This window comes from Peromyscus eremicus, chromosome 1, assembly GCF_949786415.1.
Source record: "Peromyscus eremicus chromosome 1, PerEre_H2_v1, whole genome shotgun sequence".
Taxonomy (NCBI): Eukaryota; Metazoa; Chordata; class Mammalia; order Rodentia; family Cricetidae; genus Peromyscus; species Peromyscus eremicus.
In genome coordinates this window covers 43,491,123-43,516,124 of record NC_081416.1, presented here as the reverse complement: position 1 = coordinate 43,516,124, position 25,002 = coordinate 43,491,123, and the positions used below count along the sequence as shown (strand labels likewise).

The 25,002-nt window shown below is 40.6% G+C and overlaps 1 long non-coding RNA gene across 3 annotated transcripts in view; it reads right to left on the bottom strand.

Moving 5' to 3' along the window:
* Positions 1–708, bottom strand: part of LOC131896893 (uncharacterized) — a 39,274-nt gene extending 38,566 nt beyond the window's left edge. For all 3 annotated transcript variants that reach the window (XR_009375541.1, XR_009375543.1, XR_009375539.1), the window contains exon 1: positions 303–708. This is a non-coding gene — a long non-coding RNA (uncharacterized LOC131896893). The remainder of the gene's footprint in view (positions 1–302) is intronic.
* Between the last annotated feature and the right edge of the window lie 24,294 nt (positions 709–25,002).

The following is a 25,002-nucleotide window of genomic DNA, read 5'->3' as shown; positions in this document are numbered from 1 at the left end:
GTGAGGACCTGGAGGTTGTCCTTACATGCCCCTGTGCCTGGCACTGTCGCTATGAACCCTATGAAGCAGACAGTTGGCATAAGTTGGGAGATATATAATATTCAAAAGGAGTTTGTCCCCACACCACCTGACAGAGCTGCTTAAGAAGTGCACCTGTGCATGCCAGGCTGCTCACCCCTCCCATCTTCCTCCTAGGTTACAGCAAACAGCCTGGGTAGCATTAACAAAACCCAGCTTTTTCTGATCTCTACAGTTCTTTTGACAGTGTTCTCACTGCTGAGAAAGTCCTCCATTGTTATTACCTTTCAATCTTACACAGTGTTCTCTTTCCTGAAGTTGATCTCACCGGGTAAGATCACGCCCATTTCTGAATTGCCACGCTCCCAATAGTTTCGACACCTGCACACATTATCAGTCTGATAAATTACACATAGAGAATCCATTTCTTCCTTTCCTGCTATAAATACTAAGACAAAGACTCTATACTTCCTTACTCTTTTTTCCTAGTCCTCCAGGAACCAGCACAATTCCTTGCATATAGCAGCTATTCAATAAATATTGACCTGAGAACATGACTAAATGAAGATGTTAATGGGTGCCCAGAAGCTGGAGTTACTTTCAGGGAGAAATAATGAATGAATGCAAGAAGGACCGAGTAGTAAGATGGTCAACTTCAGCCCTAACTTCAGATATGTTACCATTGGTAGGTTAGTGTGTGAGTAGATAGAATTCTAGAATTTGTCACTGTTCTGGTTTGCCTCTCTGTTGCTATGAGAAAAAAAAAAAAAAAAAAAAAAAAAAACACTGATCAAACACAACTTGGAGAGAAGAGAGTTTACTTTACCTTACAGTTCCAGGTAAAAGTTCATCACTGAAGGAAGTCAGGGAAGGAACTGAAGCAGAGGCCACAGAGGAATGCTGCTTACTGGACTGATCTCATGGCTTGCTCAGCTTGCTTTCTTATATAGCCACAGACCACTGGTGTAGGGGTAGCACCATCTACAGTGAGCTGGATCCTCCTATAACAATCATTAATCTCACAGATAGGACCAGAGGCCAAGAACCTCAGCTGAGGTTCTCTCTTCTGGTAGAGGTCAAGGCAGAGCTCCACACTGCCAACTGCTGCAGCTTGACCTCAGCTTGAGTAAACCTGGATTCTTAGCCATGCCAAAGAAAAGAATTACAGGATAAGCAAATGAAACAAAGTTGTAGTTTGTTAATTTTTTAAAAAGTACACAAAGAATAAGGCACACTTGAGAGTGTGGGACTAGGCTTCTCAAAGAAAAATGGAACTTAAGTATGTTAGCACTAGCCATAGATACCGTAGTCCCGAGTAGCTGGGAATACAGACGTGCTGGTAGTGCTCAAGATACATCTCAAAGAGGTGCCAAGAAACTCCCCCCTATGGTGATATTTTAATGGTACTGAAATGTGATTTTATTTGTATGTTAATAAATAAAGTTGCCTGGGGGTCAGAGCTAATAGCAAGCCATAGCAGAAACTGGGCGGTGGTGGTGCACGCCTTTAATCCCAGCTCTTGGGAGGCAGAGCTAGGCGGATCTCTGTGTGTTCAAGGATACAGCCAGCATGGAGACACACATGTTTAATCTCAATACCAACCATAGAAGACCTGGGGGTCTATACAGACAGGCAGTGATGAGGAGATCATGTGGTTGGGTTTACAACCAATGAGAAGGCAGAATAGAAAGTCAATAAAAAGCACAAACACACAGGAAGTAGGTTTCTTGTGGAGAGGTAGGACAGCAGCGGCAGTGAAGGGTAAGATTTTTAATCTCAGCTCTTAGCTATTGCTCTGACCTCTTGGCTTTCATCTCTGAATCGGCTCTGTGTTTCTTATTTAAAAAGATGGTTACATCTACACCACCACCACCACCCCCCACCACCACCCCCCACCACCCCCACCCCCTGTGTATGTGCTCTCTTGGTACCTTGGGTAGGACTACAATGTGATAAGCTAAATCCAGGAGATGCTAAGCTTCCACAAAGAGGTTAAGACATTCCTTTTACTAGAAAGCTTTTTGAGTGAGAACCCTAGAAAAATGCAGGGTTTCAGATGAGAAGAGGCCTTAGGCCAATGTTGTTCCCTTTGTTGGCATTCTTGACTTGGCTGGCAAGAGGCTTCCATTAGACTCCTGAGTCTTGGGCTCCTTTCTCCTCCTATGTCCCCATAATTTTCAATGTCTGTTTATCCTGCCTTAACCCAGTTAAAGAGTAACTTTGCTCCATTTGTGCCTGGCGAAGTGAAGTGATATGCTTCTCTACCACAGGGTGTGAGAAGTGAGATATGTTTCTTCCATGTGTCTTCCACTGTCATTTTTCTCCCCTGCTAGGGTCCACATAGCGTCACACACGCTGATTAAGGAGATGATGGTAGAGCCACAAAATGGAATGACTCTGGGACCCTAGATGACATTACCAGCCTGGATGACATTACCAGTTTACCCAGACTCCTTGGCAACCTGGACTTTTACCTATGAAAGAAGTGCATTGATTTAAAATGCTGTTATTATTCTGTTACTATGTTTTATGTTAAAGCAGACAGACCAGCATCCTGACTAACATGGCATGTCAACAATGGTCCATGCACAGTTCTTATATTTAGAAAATTAAGTAAATTTAAATGAATGTATGTGTATGTGTATATATGTATGTATATGTGTGATTGTGCGTGTTTGTGTGCATGCATGTGAATGTGTGTGTGTGTGTGTGTGTGTGTGTGTGTGTATGTGTGGTGATGGCCAAGATTTTGCATAACCAGCACTGGAAATAAGCCATCAAGCAATTGGTAAAGAAGTCTCATTAGTCTATAGGTACCCACACCAAGTTTTACACAACTAAAATTTAAGTCTAAATAATAGAAGATAAATAAGAAGGTTAAAAAAAAAAACACAGTTGAGAGTCTTATTTTGTTTTTAATGCCTAGCACCTAAAATAGTAGTTTACTGAATAAAATGGATGGGTAAACTCATAAGCATACCTGAGATACACCTTGTGTACCAAATGTACATACTTTCTTTGAAAACCTTAACTTCATATTTAGCAAAGTAAGTATATTTCTCTCATCCATAATGTTTAAGTGATAAAGTGCTGTATTTGCTATGACTTCTTATTTACTTGAAAATCGAAGGTGAGTTTTCCCCATCATGTTAACACTATGTAATATTTCAGAGCAGAACAAGGAAGGTGGTCATTATATAATACACTATGAAATCAGAAGTCAAAAATGTCACTAGTGAGCCTTGTCACTAAAGCTTCACTACCCCTGAGCTAAAATAATCCAAAATAATGCAACAAGACAGATGATAAGTTTTTTTATAACTTTTGCTTAAACCACATGATGAATTGTGAATTTCAGAATTAAATGGGTATAAGAAAATGAGTCATTAACATCATAAAAGAATTCATCCAGGTTTAGAAATTTGCATATAATTCATAAAAGGAAAGGAAAATTGAGTAAGATAGGAAATGAAATATGACAAAGGTAAGCACTGAATGTTTATGCCAAAATTATGAAGACCTAAGGAATTCAAAAATACAGATAACATCTGCTGTCAATCAAGAAGGACTTATTTGTACAGGTACTTCCCAAAGAGGTAAGCAGCCTAAAAATACACACATTATAAATGTTTTGTGAATTCTTTCTTCTTGGCTTTTCTCAAGCACTGGAATTTAAAAGGATGGACAGGAGAGTTCTCTATTCATTTGCCAGTGATGTCCTGACTAGCATCCATTTGTCTCTTCTTATTATTCTATCCACCTTTCCTGCTTTTCCTGTGTACAGATAGAATTTTGCATTTAATAGTGACAACAACATGAGCCTGTCTAAATGCTTTAAATCTCAAAGCACTAACATGATCATCTTATTTGATTCCCAAAATTCTAGGTGGAAAAAGGAGAGTCCTATGTTTTTATATTATCTTGCTCAACTTAATGATGGTAAAGATGGGATCAGAGTTCAGTAACTTAGCTGAGATCTGATTGATCTCAAATTCAGGATTCATAATGGGTTCCACACCATTCCAACTGTACACTGGAGTGTGGTTCAATGGAAATGCCTGAGTCTTTATTGTCTAGTAAACTATTTCAACTTGTGAGAGAATAATCACACTGCACTCAATATAATGCATACATAAATTCACTTACCAAACTTGCGTGAATCCTACTGTGTACTAGGCTCTGTGAAAGATACTGAGGACTCAGTGAGCATAATAAACATGGTCCTTGTCTTCTCACAGCTTGCCCATTGAAGAAGAACATGACTTAAATTTCATCCTAAAATGCATGTGCTGAAATCTTCAGTCCATATCAAGTGGAGGTTTTTAGCCACAGTCTTCATGAATGAAATCCCTTCCTTTGTGCCATGTGAGGACACTTGCTATAGTCATCCTCTTAGACTGAGGAATCTGCCATCTATGAAGCAAGAAGGGGGTCTTCACCAGATAAGAATCTGCTAATGCCTAGATCTTTGGCTTCCCAGCTTCAAAAACTACGAGAAATAAATTTCTGTTGTTTATAAGCCACCCAAGGAATGGAATTTCATTACAACACCCAAGCAGCCTAAGAGACACATGAACAATTACACAAGAATTTGCATATTCTATTATAAATTTATTGAATGAAAAGCCAAGATTGCTAGAAGAGAAAATAAAAAGGAATTTATTTAACATGTGTGCTTGTCTATATGGATATTACGTGTGTATGTGTGTGTGTGTGTGTACATGTATGTGCATACATATGTCAGAAGAAGCATTTAGGCTAAGAGTAGAAAAAGAAATGGGATTGGAGGATACCTGTGAGAAAGATGAGCATGTACATATGTTCTTAATGTTTAATACCTTCCAGGCACTAAAGAAAAAACTCAAGGTAGCTGCATTTTCTAGCACCAATCAGGAGAATTTTGTGAAGTCATGAAGACTGTTGTCACCACTTTGATAAATCTCAACATTGCTCCAAGTACAGCAAGAGGCTACAGGAACCTGGAAGAGACCAGGTCTAATTGTCATAGAGAATTAGTTGAAGTAGGGCAAAGTGCAAAGTTAAGGCAGAAGGCTCCTGGAGCAGTCTGTCTAAAAGGTGATGTTGCTTAGATTGAAACAGCAGAAAGGGTTTTGATAAAGCATGAAGACTTAAGACAGACTGTAAGTAAAAATGAACAGACTTTGGGCTGGAGGAATGGCTCAGAGGTTAAGAGCACTGGCTGTACCTCCAAATGTCCTGAGTTCAATTCCCAGCAACCACATGGTTGCTTACAACTGTCTAAAATTAGATCCTGTGCCCTCTTCTGGCCTGCAGGCATACATTCAGGCAGAACACTGTATACATAATAAATAATTTTTTTAAAAAGGAAAGAAATAAACAGACTTCAAGTGGAGAGTGAAAGATGGGAATCAGGGCCAGCTGGCTTCTGTGGGTACCATCCATGGAGTTATGGCCAAATGGATGTTTTCCCTACTGCTGTATTCATGGTCAAGCCCTCATGTAATCATGACTTCACATAATGAGATTCGTGTTCCAGTCTTATTGACATATCACTTCTTATTCTAGGCAGTAGCAACCTGGTGGTATTTTTAACAGGAATTTATTCTTCTCATATTCATATTGAGATTATGTTAGCGCACATAAAGATGTATTTATACATCTGAAAGTGAGGGGGGAAACTGGGATTTTAACAACTATCTGTGGAAAGGCACAGATGTGATTTTTTTGGTAGTTACTGAAAGTGGAGAAAAGATATCTTCTGCCCTGAAGATACAGAAGATAAGTCTAATTCTTCTGTGTTTTATAGGGCCTTTAAAAAAATAAAGATGTTAAAGACAAAGTGGAAAACAGTTGAACTGAAACCCCCTCAGACTCACCACTTACTGTCATACATACTTCATATCTTCTGTTCTGTGATATGTGCTAAAATGACACTCATTTATTTATTGTGGTACAATAATAGAAACAGTTGATAATTGTAGTTATTAAAACAAGTGTGTGCATTAGAATTTACACATGGCTTGTAAGCATATTATTTTACTGTGTCCTTTTATTGGGAGTCTGGGAGTTCTTGGGTTTTTTATGTACTGATGCATTTAGTCTTTAAGAACCCTACTATTCTAAGGATTTGAGGTAGCGACAAGAGCATCACTTGGAAGCCAGGGCAACTACAAGCAATGTCTCTGGTTTCTTGGTATTCTACAGAATGGCTGGTTTGGGGCTCCAGTGGAATTAAGGGCACTGTGAGCTAATGAAGAGGTTGTGCTCCAGCAGAGGGCACTGCATGCCCACTTCTGGTATTTTTCTCAATCTGGGCCAAGCACCAGATCCATCTGATATAAGCAATTGTCTGCATACCAGGTCATCTGAACTTCCATGCATTCTGTTTACAACTCTGGCCAGGAAATCTAGCAATCCAGAGACTAAAGATTCCAGTAAGACTTGAGAGGAATAGCACCACATCTATACACTGCTTGGAGGAGGAGGCAGCCAATCTCACGAGAATTCGACATTTGACACAGCTACCTTGCCCACCTAGGTACAGACAGAGGCTCTGAACTTCAGCCAGCATGCACCAGCTAGACTGAAATGATTTTGCAAGACCATTTTTAGATAGGCTTGCTTAATATTCCATATATCACCACCCTTTAGACACAAATACTATTCCCCCTATGCAGATAGAAAACCTTGGCCTGAATAATGTGGTTTGTCCAAGGTGGCCTCGGAGCCTGGGGACAGCTTCACCACATATCTTCCACATTACAAAGCAGACAACTAGCCCCTTGTCCCTGTGACAAATGTGAAGACTGGGCTTGGACTGAGCTGGTGATCGTGCTGACAAACCCTCATATAGTGGAGGCTTAGAGTCTGAGGGACACCATATGAGACCTAATCTAAAGTCTAACCGGGGTGAAGGCCAGATGGTTAAGAGCCAAATATGATTCCAGTCAATTTGATGCCCCAGAGTTTATCTCAGACTGTAAGTCTACATTAGCCTTAAGGTCTTAGGTGTTGGGGCTGTAGAGATGGCTCAGCAGTTAAGAGCACTGATTGTTCTTCCAGAGGACCTGAGTTCAATTACCAGCAATTACATGGTGGCTTACAAACATCTATAGTGGGATCTGATGCCCTCTTCTGGCATAAAGTCATATATACAGATAGAGCACTCATACACAAAATAAAATAAAATAAAACTAAAAAATAAAATAAAATAAAAAATCCTTAGGGTTGCATTTGTGACAAGGTAGGACTCTAACCAAGAAAGCATCCCAAGCTATGTGTGCTGCTGACTGACTAGGAAAAATATAGAGTAAGAATGCCCCATTTTTAGAAACTATTCCATTGTGAAGCTTCAGTGAAATGCAGCACTTATATAGAATTTTCCAAGATGGTGGCACACTATCTGTCACGAAATTCAAAATAACAGGAGACCTGAATTTAAGTTCTAGCCAATGGTGCCATTGACCAAGTAACTTCACTCTCCAGAGCCCCATTTATCAATAATACATAAAGATAATGGATTAGGTGATCAGCCCTCATGTATTCCTTAACTTTTATAGGAGAAAAAATAAATTATGTGTATTTCTTTAATGAATATAATAACTACATACTATATAATAAATATGTGGGATCAAATAGATCTGTGATGATGTTTCAACATACGAATATTAACTGTCAGAATACAGAGGTTCGTTAGATGCTTGGTCCCAACTTGGTAGTTATCTGTAGTGTTCATATTCAGTGCCTCATTAGTACACTTTAATAATGATCAGAGGAACCTTCAGTATTAGTTCTGGATGGTGAGTCTTACTTCACATGGGCAGAGCCTCCAGGAAAATTATCTTAATCAAAAGTGAAAATCTTTGATCAAAAATAAATATTGCCAAGTTGAAAGAATGTCTGCATTCACATTTGCCATCAGAGGCTAGGATAATTACTGACGACTGAGTTAGCACCTTCTGAGTAACCTCAGTGAGTGTGCTTCTAGGTGTCAAAAGCAATCACATCCCCTTTCAGTCAAACCTGTACCGTTCCATATCTTCCTGAAACTGTGTGTGCCCACAGTGGCACATCAGGATCCCAGGAAGCAGGCACCTGCCACCTCATTTGGAAAGGTGTTCCCACATGAAGTCATTCCTTCCTGGCCCACAGATGTCCAGATGTCCATGCAGACTGTCTCTCATTTCCTTTTTAAAAGAAACCCAAATGCCGTGAAAGCATTCTAAAGCTAAGGCTGTAACTCAAGATGAGTTCAGAAGAATCTACTCAGAAATTTATGAACTGTCAATCCTCTTATATACATAATAGATCAAAATTGATAGCAGTAATTAAACTTTAACTAGGAAAATTCTTGAAGCTAGATCTCCCAGCCTCTTTCAGATGTCATATGTAAAGTGTTCATCATGTATTTTAAAAACATTTTTGATTGCTAAATATGTGGCATCTTCCATGCCAATCAAGAAGCTTCCAATGGAATGGAAACAGTCTGTGAAAACACACCTATGACCTACCTAATTTGTTCAAAGGACAAAAATATGGTACTTTGAAAATGTTGATAGAGGTTGTTATTCACAAGGCATCTTCGTGCACTCAGATATTCTTTGTCTGCTATCCAACTAGGACCTGAAAAATAATACCCAGGTCTGATCTCAATCTCACAGACTGGGCAAATACATTCCCTGTCCAAAAAATGGGCTCTGGCTTCTGACAGTCTGTGTGACTTGGAAGACTTTGAAATGCTTAGCAGGAACTGTTATTTTGAGGCTGAAACCATTTCTGTTTTAAACAGCATAAAGCTGTATCCCAGGAATCACAGGCATGCCAAAAGTAATTTCCAGCATTCCGAAAGATTAAGAAATTGAAAACCAAATATTTGGGGTGAAAGCTAGTGTATAATAAGTGTTTATCCAAAATTTTATATAAGAATATCACTGCCAGCACATGTTGACCTAAGATGTCTGGATTTCGTACCCATTCTTCCTGTTTCCATGTAATCAAGTGGCACATAAAATTCTCCAGGCGAATACACAAAGAGCTGTTTCTCTTCACTCTCTTACATATGTATTTCTCCATCCACCTTTGTAGAACTGCAGAATGGGCAAGAATCTGAGTGGTCATTTCCTTCTACCACTTTGTGTATGGGGAAAGGAGGGAGGTCTGAGGGACACAATCCTTGTCTGAAATCATGGAGTCACCCTCAGAAATGTGAATAGGTGGATCTGTAACTTCAGAACCCCGATTCTCCACTCAGAGTTCTTGCTACAGAGTCACCTGACCAGGCTCACATATAAATATTGATCTTTCTCTCTTCCGTTGAGGAGGGAAGGAGATTGCGGCTACAGAGAAACCATCTACATGGTTTTCATTTTGCGGCTTCCCTTTGGTTCCTTTCTTCTGACCCCCAAGTACTGAGCTCTCATCCCTACCCTATTATTCTCCTTAAAGTGTGTCCTTCATGTCAGCCTCCCTCTTGAATGAACAAAAACAAAGTGAGCTACAGAATCCCAGAACCACTAACTATGAGATTCCTTGAGTCATGCCTCTTCCTTCAAGACTTCTGAACTCTCTGGGTTATTTTTTTAAAAATGTAATTTTAATCACTACCATCCTCTTTAGGATTTCAAAGGAATCACCAAGCCATTCATCTCAGGGATGCAAACATGTCCCTGACTTGCTCATTTATCTCAAGTCACATGTAGAAAATTCTCTGGCAGCTGCTCAGGAGAACAAAGGTGAAACCCCCAATTAGGAATGACTTATATGTAGTTCTCCAGCCAAGAGTCACCCTATCTTGTTAACCTCCATTGCTCTGCCTTAAGTGGCAGGAGATGATACTCTCAAAATTCATTTATTCCTGTTAAGGGTAATTATCTCAAGTTTTGATGATGCCTCCAGCTATTGAAGAGTAATTATCCCAGGAAGAAGATTCTCTGCATTTGGGAAAAAAATACAGGAGACTTTGTAGCACGGATTAGGGCTCAGTTTATAACCATGGCAATTTAATAAGCCTCTCAGAGCATGAGATTCAAATTTAAGCTTCCCAACAGGCTGAGCTTTTTATGTCTTCACTGTGTTCTTTAAATCTAAATGACAGCGGGGATATAGAGCAAAGAACTATGAAGGCAAATTTTGTGATATCAAAGGACAGTCTTTATTAGAAGAGACAGTTCCATGACTCTGAGTGATGGGCGGCCTCTGAGGTAAGGTTCTAACACACCAAGATGGAATGGGCTCAGATTTCTCCCATCTTAAGACAGTCATTCCTCCCTGCCCTGGCTTCCTGTGCTGTTCATATTCTTACTCATTCTCCCCTCCCCCTTTCTCCCCTCTATCCCCCTTTCCTCGTCTCCTGCCCTTTATAGCCAGTTTTTTTTTTTAATTATCATTGATTCCATCTAGTCACTTCGAAATAATCTTTGGGTTCTATCTACACCATTTTATTAAAATTATATTTTCCAGAGTAGTAACACCATGCTTGTGGCTAAATTCCATAAATATCTTCAATCTTTTATAGAATGAAAGCATCATTTGTGATTTTTTTAACTCTGTGTCCTGAGAGAAATTGCCTTAATCATCCCCTCACTCCTCAGTTCTATGGCTTTTGAATGCCCAGTCCTCTCCCACATGCTTCATGAACTTTGTAAAGTATCTTCCAAGAACTACAATGTGCAAGGACCATGTACACAATAATGATGTGAACTAGGAAGTATTGGTGTTCTTATTTTTGCAGAGTAAAACACTGTAGCTCAAGGTAGCTCCACAGCTAAGAAGCTGAAAGCCCAGGTGTGCACTTGTCCCAGACTTACAATGAGACCTCTCTCCACCTCTGCCCACCCAGACTCCAGGTCTTTTTCTCATCCCCCGTGTCAGTTTCTCTCACCTGCTCTCCCTCTCTTTCTATACCTTCTTCAGCTTGTTAGTCAGCTTCCCATTGCTCTGAGGGAAAATTTCCTATATAAAAAATATAAAGAAGGAAACCTTATTTTGTTCGATGGTTCCAAAGATCTTAGGGTATACCGTATCACCGTTGTTTTTATGCACGTGGCAAAGCAGAAATATTATGGCAGCATGGCAAGGCAGAGGAGTCTGCTTACCTCACAGCAGCTAGGAAAGGAGATCAAGAGAGAAAGAGACTAAGGAGGAGGAGGAACAGGAGGAGCAGAAGAATCAAGAGGAAAGGACAAGCGAGGACAAAATGAATCTTTCAAAGACATTCCCCAGTGACTTACTGCCTTCCATTAAGTTCCATCTCATAAAGCAGTGGTTCTTAACCTGTGGGTCGTGACCCCCTTGGGGTCACATTCAGATATCCTGCATATCAGATGTCTACATTATGATTCACAACAGTAGCAAAATTACAGTTATGAGGTAGCAATGAAATAATTTTATGGGTGGGGGGGGCACCACAATATGAGGAACTGTATTCAAGGGTCGCAGTATCAGGAAGGTTGGGAACCTCTATAAATTTTCCATCCCTGCCCAACACCACCACCAGCTGGCCTTCATACTACATGAGCTTATGGGAGCCATTCCATCTCCATCTCCGAATTATAACACGGGTGTCATAATTACACCAATCACTTAAATCAAACAAATGTTTGTTCATTTTCACAGTTTAGTGATATTCTGGGAAAGTGTCCCATCAGCCAGAGAGTTCCCTGACCTTCTCATCTATCTTCTCTGCTGTAGGATGTCTTTCTGTATACTGTGAACATATGCTGTTCCTATTGGATAATAAGTAAAGCTGTTTGGGCCTATGGCAAAAAAGCTTACAGCCAGGTGGGAAATCCAAGCAGAGATACAGAGAGAAGGAGAGACACCAGCCCACCGCCAAAGAAGCAACAAGATGGCAGCCAACCAGTAATGCCATGGCCACATGGCAACATATAGATTAATAGGAATGGGTTAATTTAAGATGAAAGAACTAGACAGCACAAAGCTGATGCCATAGGCCATATGGTTTGTAATTAATATAAACCTCTGAGTGATTCTTTTTAGTTCATTTTTTTTTAATTTTGCAATACAATTCAGTTCTACATATCAGCCACGGATTCCCTTGTTCTCCCCTCTCCCGCCCCCCTCACCTTCCCCCCGGCCCACCCCCCATTCCCACCTCCTCCAGGGCAAAGCCTCCTCCGAGGACTGAGATCAACCTGGTAGACTCAATCCAGGCAGGTCCAGTCCCCTCCTCACAGGCCGAGCCAAGCGACCCTGCATAGGCCCCAGGTTTCAAACAGCCAACTCATGCAATGAGCACAGGACCCAGTCCCACTGCCTGGATGCCTCCCAAACAGATCAAGCCAATCAACTGTCTCCCCCATTCAGAGGGCCTGATCCAGTTAGGGACCCCTCAGCCATTGGTTTATAGCTCATGTGTTTCCATTCGTTTGGCTATTTGTCCCTGTGCTTTATCCAACCTTGGTCTCAACAATTCTCGCTCATATAAACCCTCCTCATTCTCGGTAATTGGACTCCCAGAGCTCCACCCGGGGCCTAGCCATGGATCTCTGCCTCCAGATCCCTCAGTGACCCCAAAGATTACACCAAGGAACTGATACAGCTTATAAACACTTTCAGCAACATAGCAGGATACAAGAACAACTCAAAAAAAAAATCAGTAGCCCTCCTATATACAATGGACAAAGAAGCTGAGAAGGAAATCAGAGATACATCACCCTTTACAATAGCCACAAATTACATAAAATACCTTGGGGTAACACTAACCAAGCAAGTGAAGGACCTATATGACAAGAACTTTAAGTCCCTGAAAAAAGAAATTGAAGAAGATGTCAAAAAATGGAAAGATCTCCCATGCTCATGAATAGGCAGAACTAACATAGTAAAAATGGCAATCTTACCAAAAGCAATCTACAGATTCAATGCAATCCCCATCAAAATACTAACACAATTCTTCACAGACCTGGAAAGAATAATACTCAACTTCATATGGAAAAACAAAAAACCCAGGATAGCCAAAAGAATCCTGTACAATAACACAACCTCTGGAGGCATCACAATCCCTGACTTCAAGCTCTACTATAGAGCTACAGTAATAAAAACAGCTTGGTACTGGCATAAAAACTGACATGTGGACCCATGGAATCGAATTGAAGACCCTGATATTAATCCACATACCTATGAACATATAATTTTTGACAAAGAAGCCAAAAGTGCACAGTGGAAAAAAGAAAGAATCTTCAACAAATGGTGCTGGCAAAACTGGATATCAACATGTAGAAGGCTGCAAATAGATCCATATCTATCACCGTGCACAAAACTTAAGTCCAAGTGGATCAAGGACCTCAACATAAATCCAGCTACTCTGAACCTGCTAGAAGAGAAAGTAGGAAGTAGTCTTGAACGCATTGGCATAGGAGATCACTTCCTAAATAGAACACCAGTAGCACAGACACTGAGAGAAACAATCAACCAATGGGACCTCTTGAAACTGAGAAGCTTTTGTAGAGCAAAGGATACGGTCAACAAGGCAAAGCGACAGACTACAGAATGGGAAAAGGTCTTCACCAACCCCACATCTGACGGAGGACTGATATCCAGAATATATAAGGAACTCAAGAAATTAGACATCAAAATGCCCAACAGTCCAATTAAGAAATGGGCTATAGAACTAAACAGAGAATTCTCAACAGAGGAAACTCAAATGGCTGAAAGACATTTAAGGAATTGCTCAACATCCCTAATCATCAGGGAAATGCAAATCAAAACAACTCTGAGATACCACCTTACGCCTGTCAGAATGGCTAAGATCAAAAACTGAGTGATTTTTTTATAAACAGCTGCGGGACCACAGGGCCAGGTGGGACGGAGAAATTTCCCTCTACACTCTCTCTCACCCTTCTTTCCCAGAACTACTCTGTAAGACCTCTAAATTATCTTCCTAGCCTGAAAATTAACCTTTCAGTCTTCTGAAACCTTGACATGTGGTTTTATAGTCAAGAATTTCCCAAGATTTCTTCTTTTCTCCTCAAGCTTGTATTTCCCCACAATAATAACCCTGGCATGATACATTCAAGACAAACAGAAGTGATAGTTCTCCCTGACTTACAAATTCCCTGCCCTTCATAGCATGTTTTTTTGTTGTTTTTTTTTTTACCCTTCACCACTCTCTGCTCAACATGCAATCTAGTTTCCACTTCTGAGTTGTCCTAGACCCTTAATTTTTCTTTGATTCTTCTAGGTAACTCTATTCAGTCATCTTTTGGGGTGATTTTTATTTGACTCAGCTCTATGATAAATATGTCTTTAACCATCCATGAATATAGGTGTGCTTCTGGAGTATATCTCAAGTCTTTTTATTCCTTATCTAATACATCTAATCCAGAACATTTCATCTCCAATCATGGCTTTAGTAACATTCATGTCTCTCATATTTATATCTCTGCCCAAAACTCACGTTAGTGACTATAGTGGTTTAAATGAGAAAGGGTCATGTATTTAAACATTTGGTCCCCAGTTGGTGGTGCTGTTTGGGGGAAGTTATGGAACCTTTAGGAGGTGCAGCCTTAAAGAGGAAGTACATCACTGAGGATGAGCTTTGAGGATTTAGAGCCTCACCACATTTTGTGCCCACCCTCTCTGCTTCCTGGGTGCAGCTAAGATGTCATCTCTCAGCTTCCTGTTCCTGCCTCCATACTTCTCCTGTCATTGTAGACTCTTGCTCTGGAACCACACACCATAAGTAACTCTTTCTTTTGTAATTTGTTTTTTTCTTGTCACTAAGTCATCTTCAATACTGATTGAAATCACGCCTTCAAATATTCTCATCAAAACCATCTCTTCATTATTCAATTCATTGTCCTTATTTTTAATTTTATATCTATATCATTTCTTCATTTGTCTAATAGGATGGCTGCAGGCAACACCAGGATTCAACTCTGCCAATTTGCAACCCCAAATAAGGTAACTGTAATAATTCCACTTACAGTTCCAGGAATTCCTGGTTCCAGAGAAGTTCAGTGTGTGCATTCCCTCTGAAACTTTAAAGATATATTATAGGAAATAATTGTTTAGAGGATAGGAGGGGCATCAAACTTAAATTCCTTTAGAAAAACATTTCTCAACTTGTTTTGGGTTTTTGTATTAGTTTCTTGGGGTTTCTAGGGTGTATAAACATAATTTTTGTGAGCTGTAGTATTATATTTCCAAGATTTTCACAGCTCAACTTCTGAATGTGACTATTCTTAGAATAGTCATAGAAAGTTACTGTTAGGAGCTATGTGGTATTTTAATATCTCAAGGAAATGCTTCATAATAAAAATCAAAAAGGCGTGGCCTTTTAAGTTGCTGAACCTAGATCCAGATATAATTCTTTGGATGGACTTATTGGAAACAACTTGTGCAAATTGTCCTCATAGCATGCTCAGCGCCTCATATTTAAATCAAACTGACACAATCCTCTTGTGGGAAAGAAATATGAAATGCCTTTTATAAAATATAAAATTCTGATATTATTTCCATTTAATTGTTTATGCCATCAGGCAATGTTTTGTGTGAGAGACAGAGAATGCAAAGCCCCACAAGGCATGCACCTGTTTGCCTGAAGTCCCAATGCACTTGGGGAAAGAGATGCTTAAACACACCCTGGCAATTATTACGCTAGAGAGGGTCTTAAGTCAGTAGGACAGAAAGGTGTGATCAATTTCACCAAACATTGATTTTAACTGAAAATCAACTCTATTTTTAATGAAACAATTTCAGTATTTCACAATTTATTATAGTACTTGCTATTGAATTTTGGCAAAAAGACTATTATATTTAAATAGTTTCCTTTATTTCTATCTTTCTTGGAATTTTTATTAGGAAGAGCTTGAGGATTTTATGATGCCTTCCAGTCATTTATTGATATAATCATTGGTTTTCTTCATTTCCTTTGTTGATATAACAAATTATATTGATAGGTTCCCTAAACAATCCTCACTGTTTCAGAGTAAACTCTACTGTTCATGTTACATTGTTCATTTAACATACAGTCAGAATCAATTTCTTTGTGCTATATAGAATTTCTGTATCAATATTCTTATAGGAAACTATAATTTTTCATTTTTAATATATAAATCAATTTATAGTACTAAAGTTATTCTGACAGGAGAAGAATTAGGAAAGTTTAGTAGTTTTTTTTTTACTTTGATGTTCTACAGTATTTCAAATATGTATTAAGAACTTAAAATTTCATGTACCTGGGATAAGTCCTGGTCCCATTGCCAGGGGACCCACAAACACATCAAGCCATGCAACTGTCACCCACATTCAGAGGGCCTAGTGTGGTCCCATGAAGGTTCCCCAGCTGTATGTTCTGAGTCCATGAGCTCCCACTAGCTTGGGTCAGCTATCTCTGTGGTTTTTCCCATCATGATCCTGAACCCCCCTTGCTCCTATAATCCCTCCTCCCTCTCTTCAACTGAACTCCAGAAGCTTGGCCAAGTGCTTGGCTGTGGGTCTCTGCATCTTCTTCCATCGGTCACTGGATATAGGTTCTATGATGACAATTAGGGTAGACACCAATCTAAGTACAGGAGAAGGCTAATTCGAACACCCTGTCCACCGTTGGTATGAGTCTTAGCTGGGGACATCCTTGTGAGTTCCTGGAATTTCCCTAGTTCTAGATTTCTCCCTAACCCCTTAATGGTTCATTCTGTCAAGATATCTCTTTCATTGCTCTCCTTTTCCATTCCTCCCCCAACTCAGCCATCTTGAACGCTCATGTTCTCACCTCCCCTCTCCTCTACTCCCTGCTCCCAGTTTACCCAGGAGATCTTAACCTTTCACCTTCCTGGGGCAATTTATGCGTGTCCCCCTTAGGGTCCTCCTCTTTACCTAGCTTCTCTGTGGTTGTGGATTGTAGCCTGGTTACCCTTTGCTTTGCATCTAATATTCACTTATGAGTGAGTACATACCGAGTTTGTCTTTCTGGGTTTGGGTTACCTCACTCAGGATGATTTTTTTCTAGATCCATCCATTTGCCTACAAATTTCATGATGACATTGTTTCTACTGCTGAGTAGTAATCCATTGTGTAAATGTACCACATTTTCTTTATCCATTCTTTTGTTGCAGGACATCCAGGTTGTTTCCAGGTTCTGGTTATTGTGAACAATGCTGCTATGAACATAGTTGAGCCCATGTCCTTGTGGAGTGGTTGAGCATCTTTGGGTTATCTGCCCAAGAGTGAATGGTATTGCTAGGTCTTAAGGTAGGTTGATTCCCAGTTTTCTGAGATACCACCATACTGATTTCCAAAGTGGCTGTACAAGATGGCAACTTGGTTTGCCAGTCTGTGTTGACTACCCAAGGGAATCCTTACCACCCTATGAGAAGGGGATGGGGGTAGAATGAGGGGGAGGTGGGGGGAACAGGAGAAGGAGAGGGAAGGGGAATGGGGTTAGTATGTAAAATGAAAAAAATTAAAAAATAACTTAAAATTTTTTTTGAAAACTCACATATGTTATTTCTTGAACAACTCACTTCCCATTTGGAACAAAATAAATTTAGTTCTATAAAAGGCATGCATTCTCTGGGAAATTGTCTGACCATCTAGGACTCATTGTCATAGGCTGGCTTCCCTGTAAGAAAGATTGAACTGGAGATGTCAGTGTAGATGGTTTCAAAGAACTTCTGGGAGAGTGGACCTGGGAGGAAAGAATTTATTTCACTCACGGTTCCCTATAAACGCTCATTATCGAAAGCAGTGAGGACAGGAACTCAAGGTGGTTAGGAACTTGGAGGCAGAAGCTGATGCAGAGGTCATGGAGGAGTGCTGCTTACTAGCTTGCTCCCCATGGTTTGCTCAGTCTGCTTTCTTTTAGAATCCAGGACCATCAGGCCAAGGATGTCCCACCCACAAAGGGCTAGGCCCTCCCACATCAATCACTAATTAACAAAATACCCTATAGGCTTGCCTACAGCTGATCTTATGATCATTTTCCCAACTGAGACTTCTTCCTCTCCAGCTTATGTCAAATAGACATAAAACTATCCAACACAGTATCCTTTTCAGTCCTGGTCCAAAGGTCTGAGAACTGAGAACAGTGATGGAGCTAATAAGGATGAGATTGAAGGCGCAACTCAAGCAGTCAGAAAGAGACAAGAAATTCTCTTTCCTTCCATCCTGTTGTTCTGTCTGGGTTCCTAGTGTCGCAGGGCAGAGACCCAAAGTCCGCTCAGCATGACAAAACATGAATTGAGAGTCTGTATCAAACAGGCCAACAACTGCCTGGAGAGAAATATTTCACCCAGAGCAGCCTCAAATACATGTTGCAGGGAGATTTTAAAGGCAAAGAACACAAAAACTACAACCTGGTTGGCAGTTGGAGGAAGTAAAGCAAGCAAGTAGTCTAACAGAAGCCAAAAGCATGCAGTTAGGTGAGATATCTTGACCCCGAGTTTCTAGAATGGGGTTGGGTGCTTCCCCATGGGACTTTTCACAATGACGTAGAAAAGGTGGGATGGGGCAGGGGTTCCAGGTTAAATCAAAGATGGCTCCAGCTGAGTCAAGATGGAAGAATCTTTTTCCTGTTACACCCAATAGTTTGCATAGTGCCCACCCACTGGCAAGAACCTTCTTCTTCATTAAGTTCATAATTTCAAATAGTAGTGTGATATTTAATGAAATGTGGATCATTTTGTAGTTCAGTCAAATAGGCCCACAAATTCTTACAAAGGTGAGTAGAGGAGCAGGCCTTTCTATCTTTTCACCAACTGGTCATCAGATCTGGGTACCACCTCACCTCCCTAGAGCCTAGAATGGTCTTAAGAGAGCCTCAGTGGTGCACCTTGCATAGCAGCTGAGGGGATGTGAGTGGGGGTATCTGGGTGGCACTAATACCTGAACTGCATGTGTTTTGGTTGAGCTAAATTTTGAGCATAGCAGGGATCAGCAATTTGTAGAGTTTCCAAGACACCCCTTATACCTTTATGGCAACTAATTATTGTTTCACAACTCTATTCGGTAACCTGTATGTTAAATTGTCTTTAACATGCTGGTTTTGAGATGGAACCACTCAAAAATAAGTGGACAGTTTTTGTGTTTGGCAGATGTCTGATTTTGGTAGTCAGAAATAAGTTTTGAGTCTCTCAGATGAGCGTTTCCTCATAGCCTTAGCACAAGTGTAGCCATCGTGTTATGTTCCATTTGGTACACTCTGTTTTAACATTTTCTGTCTTTGTTGGTCAAATAATGTTCTATGGGACTGTAGAACTCCACATAATACTTTTGCTCCCTGATAATCCTGCTTTGAAGTTAAATCTTGTGAAATTATTGCTAAATATAGCAATCCCCTTATCTGTATCTCCCTGAGACACCCTCATTATTTGCCCCCAAGGTCACATTTCACGTATTGCTGTGGATACGGTATTGATTAGCAGGAGATTCGAAGCTCTCCAGGATCTGTTCTGCACCTAATTTTATAGTCTGATGTCATGGTGCATGCCTTCGCACCTGCCCACCCCCAGTGCTGCCGAGTGCTGCATGCCAACACACGCTCTAGTAGAGCAGTTCACAAGTGCTGTCTTCACCTGGTTCTGAAATCACAGCTCAAAATCCTCAATTCCTCCTCTGAGGAAATTCAATAATTCCACTGTCAACGGCCTGCTCTTGTCCTATCTCAGGAACTCTGCCTTCCATGTGCCCCCATGTCAAAGTTTTACATCTGGCAGTGAAAGGAATCTCAGTTTTACAGAATATATATTTGCTTTTAACTTTTTTTGGTTTGGTTAGTTTTGGTTTTTTTTGAGACAGGATTCCCCAGTGTGACAGCCCTGGTTGTCCTGGAGCTCATTTTATAGAACAGGCTGGCCTCAAACTCAGAGATCTGCCTGCCTCTGCCTCCTGAGTGTTGGGATTAAAGGCGTGGGCCACCACCACCCAGCTCCTATTTGCTTGTTTATGACTGTGTTGTCTCTGCCTCCTGACACTTGTCTATGCCCTTTTCTCCTGTGAGACATCACCCTGCTTGCCTCATCTGACTCATGACTGTGGTCACTTTTACTCACAGATTTACCTGAAATTTTTCACCTCCGAGGACCCTTTCCCATGCCTGTGCTCTCCATCTGCCCTGCAGTTCTTCAGGCCTCTCTGGCAAAGCCAGCATCCTTTGCCAGATGACAGTGCTTTGTGGGCAGAGCTGTTTCCATAAAGGGCAGGCCGTTCCCTCAGTTATTTCAAAACACTGCAGTATTTTTGTCTCTTTGAATTCCTCTCACTGTCTGGCACGAGAGCTGTTGTAAGGTAGATATTTCTTTAATTCCGTTACCTGGAGCCAGACTACCATACACTGTCTAACCCGCCAGATGTTAGTTAGTAACTTACATTCCTGCCATTTGTGGGAAGAGTGGAGTGGAGAGAGGGAAATGAGGAAATACAAACTGGAAGGAAGCCTACAGACAGACCTGCACTGAGGAAATGCACAGACAGGTTCAGGGATATGAGAACATTTCGTTTGCTACACTGCGGGAATTAAGGGGAAGGATCAAAACTGGCAGTTTTGGAGAAATAAATCTTAAGCATGAGAAAGTATATGATTTCGGTGGGGTTGGAGTGAATTACCCTTTGCCATCATTTATACTATTCCAAAAATTATAGAATGTCAGGATAGCTGCTCAATGGCCTGACACTTAGCACCCTGACCCAGAAGAGAGAATTAAAATCGCTTCTCGTGTCCCCAGTCTCTCGGGTGAGACTGTGGTGTGCACACTCACGAGCCGCAGGAGAAGGGTCCTTGTTGTCCTTAAGTACAAACCTAGACCCCCGGCCACTTCCTTGCTCTTGGGTATCTTGTGAGGACAGGGTCACTGCTATGGTGATCACAGCATTTCCCTGCAGCCCTCCTTCCGCTCCAAAGACTAACCTTGCCGAGTCTTTACGTTCTCCTAGTTTTCTACCCTTTTATTTCCCTGTTTACTGAAATTTATTTCTACATGCTTAGAAATAGACATGAAAATCTAGAACAAAATGAAAAAATAAACAGTCCAAACCTTTTCTCTGGAACATAAGTTGAAATGTGTTCAAGTGACTTTTTTTAAAAGATCTAAAAATGTTCTGTATTCATTACAAATTGAAAACAACTCATTAACCACTCTTTGCCACTCAAAAAGTAATGAGTTCTGGGCACCGTAAGTTTAATGCAGTCATATATTAACAGCTGGGGCACATTCTGATAAAAGTGTCATTAGACAATTCACCTTGTGTGTTCCTCACATAGCATATTTTCACACACTAAGATGGTATGGGTCAGTCACCCAGTGTGACCTTGAGATGCCACAAAAACATACATGTTCTTGTTGGCTTTCTGTCAACTTGATACCAGCTAAAGTTACCAAGGAAGAGGGACCTCAATTGATAACATGTCTGTATCAGATTGCCTGTAAATATGTCTATAGTGCATTTTTTTAATTAATAATGGATTTGGGTCGGCCTAATCCATAGGGGACAATCCCATCCCTGGGCAGGTGTCCCTGAGCCCTGCGCCATAGAAGAAAAAACAGGCTGAACAAGTCATAGTAAGCAGCTTTCTTCCATGGCTTCTGCTTCAGTTCCATCCTCCAGGCTCTTGCTGAGTTCCTGCCCTGACTTCCATTAGTGCAAATGGAAGTGTAAGCCAAATAAACCCTTTGCTCCTCCAAGATGTTTTTAGTTGAGGTGTTCTATCACAGCAATAGAACTAAGACAATATAATAAACACAAGACAAGTGAGGTTCCTGTCAGAATAGAATAGCTTCACAGCACACTGTTTTTGATCAGTAGAAGTCCACTCTAAACTGCTGGTACAAATACAGTGTTGAAAATACATAAAGCAATAACATAGTAATTTATTCTCATTGCCAAGTACTATGTTCTTTATATGACTGCATGAGCTATGTTTTTATATAACCAGCTGTGTGGTAGGGTTGTTTACTCCAGAATCACCACAATTATGGAAGTAATGAACCAGCTGTGACAATGCAGAGCTGTAGGACTACAAGCTGAAAGCCAGTTTAGGCAACTTAGAAAAATCCTTATCTTGGGGCAGGAGGAGGGGGATAACATATTGAGCAACAAATTAGGATAACTACAATGTCCTTGGTGATAGGAATTTTTCATCTCCGTTATAGCCATCTTGGACCACAGCTGTATGAGTGAGCTGTCACTGGCCAAAGCACTGGTGTGCACTACATGAGTCCTTGATGCCTGAAGTTAATCTCACAAGAACCCCATGAGGGAATATCATCATTCAGTTTTTACCAATAAGTCATCTGTAGGTCAGATAACTAATATAGTTGGAAACAGCCAACTAGTAAATGCTGAAGGCAAGTTTTAAAACTAGGCCTTCCAACTCTTTTGCTGCTATAAAGTTCTACTGCCTCCACTGCTTAGATATGGCTGGAGTTGGCTTCACTGCCTCTATTATTTCCTCCTCTATTATTTAGAACTCTATTCATTTGAGTAAACTTTCATTTGAATGTCATTATGAACACACAAAATGAGACTTTATGGACCCTGGGTGTACTCTACAGTATCCTTATCTGCTTTATAACTCACCCATCTTTGCTTGAGTTTCTATTAATCTTCACTAGAATGCTTTTAGCTAAAACTAACAGGTAGCCAGCTCTCAAAGGCTTCAACCACGAGGACATTTTAATAGAACAAGATTCCAAAAACTAATAATGGTTGAAAGGTTGGTGAGATTGAATTAGTTAAAATAGTTTCACTTCTCTGTCCATTCAGTGGTACTAAACTGGCAGGGAGGTGGGGGATAGGTGAGGATAGATGGGGGTGGCGTGAAGGAGTAAAATAGCTCAGGGAGATAAGTTTGTTATTCGTAATCTCCTTTCTTTCCCTCAAGAATGTGTCTATGTTTAATGTCAAAAGATGACAGAAAGGTTCCTCAAAAAACTCCTCTGTCAAGGGGCCTCAGAATAGCACACTCAATACCTTTGTTATCTTGCTGGAAGCAAGTCAGCTCCAAATGGCCTGCCTTGACTTCAACGGAGAAACTCCTTACTCCTCCAGGTGGAATATTTCATGTTCTGGTCCCCATGCAGCACTGGACCCACTGTACCTTGTTCATGGTCTCCAGGCCCTGATTTAGGAACTGAATAAAAATCTCCAAAAATCTAGGCTTAAAAAAAAAAAAGAAAAGAAAAAAAACAGGCTTTTGAATAGTTATGCTCCATCAGTTTTCCTACATTAGCCCTGTCATCCTGTGTGTCACCTCGGGGTCACAAACTGACCATCTCTACAATATCATTCCAAGCAGAGAAAAGTAAGTGAGAGGAAAGCATCTTTTCTCTGCATCATATTAGAGCAGGAAATTCCTTTTCAAAGTCTACCAAGCAAACTTTGTCGTAGCAAGGTACTGTTGCTACAGACTTGGTCAAAACCAAGTCACATGACCACCTAGCTGCAAAGGTTGCCGGAAAATGAAAATATACTAAAAAGAGTTCTATGGCTGACTTACACAGAGGCCAGCTCAGTCCTTGGGGCAGAGCACTTTGCCTGTCTGCCTAAACTGTGGGCCTGACTACAGAGGAGGTAAAGAAGAATAGATTTCATTACACACCAGCAGTGTCTGGTATATGAATGCTCCATTCAGCATATTTAACATTTTTTTGTTTTGCATAGTTCATGCCTTGGGAGAGAGATTGGTGTGTTTATATAATCTCGAATTAAGCAAAACACTGGATCCTGTCAAATGGTTTCTCTCGATCCAACTTCACAAGGCAACCAAACTCTGTCCTTGTTTTCGTGTGTTTTGTTATTTCGTTTCAAATCTCTAAGAGGTCTCAATTTTATTGCCCAATTTCATACTTCATTGTGAGTCATTCTGCTGGTTGCCACTAATAAAGGCTGTGCAATCAATTTCCTAGCACACATACACAAAAGCTCAAGAAAGACCAATTCCAGATGTCACCTCTTACCCTGAGTTTTTAAGCCCAGTGATTGATGGCTTTCAAGCCAAGCCTGCCGGTGACAGGTCTGCCAGGTTTCCTGCACTGGTGGATGATTGCCTGGTCCAAATCTTCACCAGCCTGGCTGCCTAAAACTCATTCTCCCAAGGGTCTGTATTTGAGAGTTTCTTTTGACAGGTAGCTTGACCTTGAGACCTTTCGTTCCCCCAGATAATCAATAGTCACCCAAAGTAAATTCTCAAACACTTCCATGCTTTCTCTCTTCCTTTTTCATCTCTGAATGAATTAAAAGAACAAGTGATTTCCATCATCTCTGACTTTATCAATATTATTTTCCCTCTACTTCACTATCTTCCCAATACCTCCTGATTATTCCAGTATTTAATGCTTCTTCCTAATTGAGAATTGCCCTTGTTCCAAATTCAAAATACACTGCTACTAAATCATAGATAGGTTAGTGGCCTTCTGTAGTAATCATGAACATTGAACATTCAAAGTGTCATTTCACTTTTTTTGTCTGCATCTGTAGGCCAGCATTTAAAACAACTCACCGTAATCATGTTGTGAGTACAAAGACGGGAGGAGGGAGAAACTCTGAAAAAAGTGTATGAGGAGTATAGCTTAATAAATATAAATTCGTCATATAACTAATGGTTAATAATTTAAAGTGTAATGGAAATAGGATTTGCATCAGTAACCTCCATGTTCTAGACTCTTCAAACTACAGTAGGTTAATCTAGACATTCATCTCTCTCTCACACTGCTTGTAATTCACTAGCTATATGATAGGGCAGCCAGATGGAGGCAAAGACATGGAGTCAGCTGGGTGCCACTGGGCTCAGCCTGATGAAGGATGGGGCACCAGTTCTTCAATCAGATGATGATGTGCTTTGCTACGTATTTACAATCAGTTACGTAAAGGAAGGGGAGAACTGATAGATGTGGGGAGATGATGGTGATCTTTGCTGCATCATAGGTCACTAAAATTATACACAAGCTCACTGTAAAGATTTGTTTATGTTTAGTTACACGTGTGAGTGCTTCATCTGCATGAATATATGTGCACTGCCTGCCTGCCTGCCTGGTGCCCATGAAGGTCAAA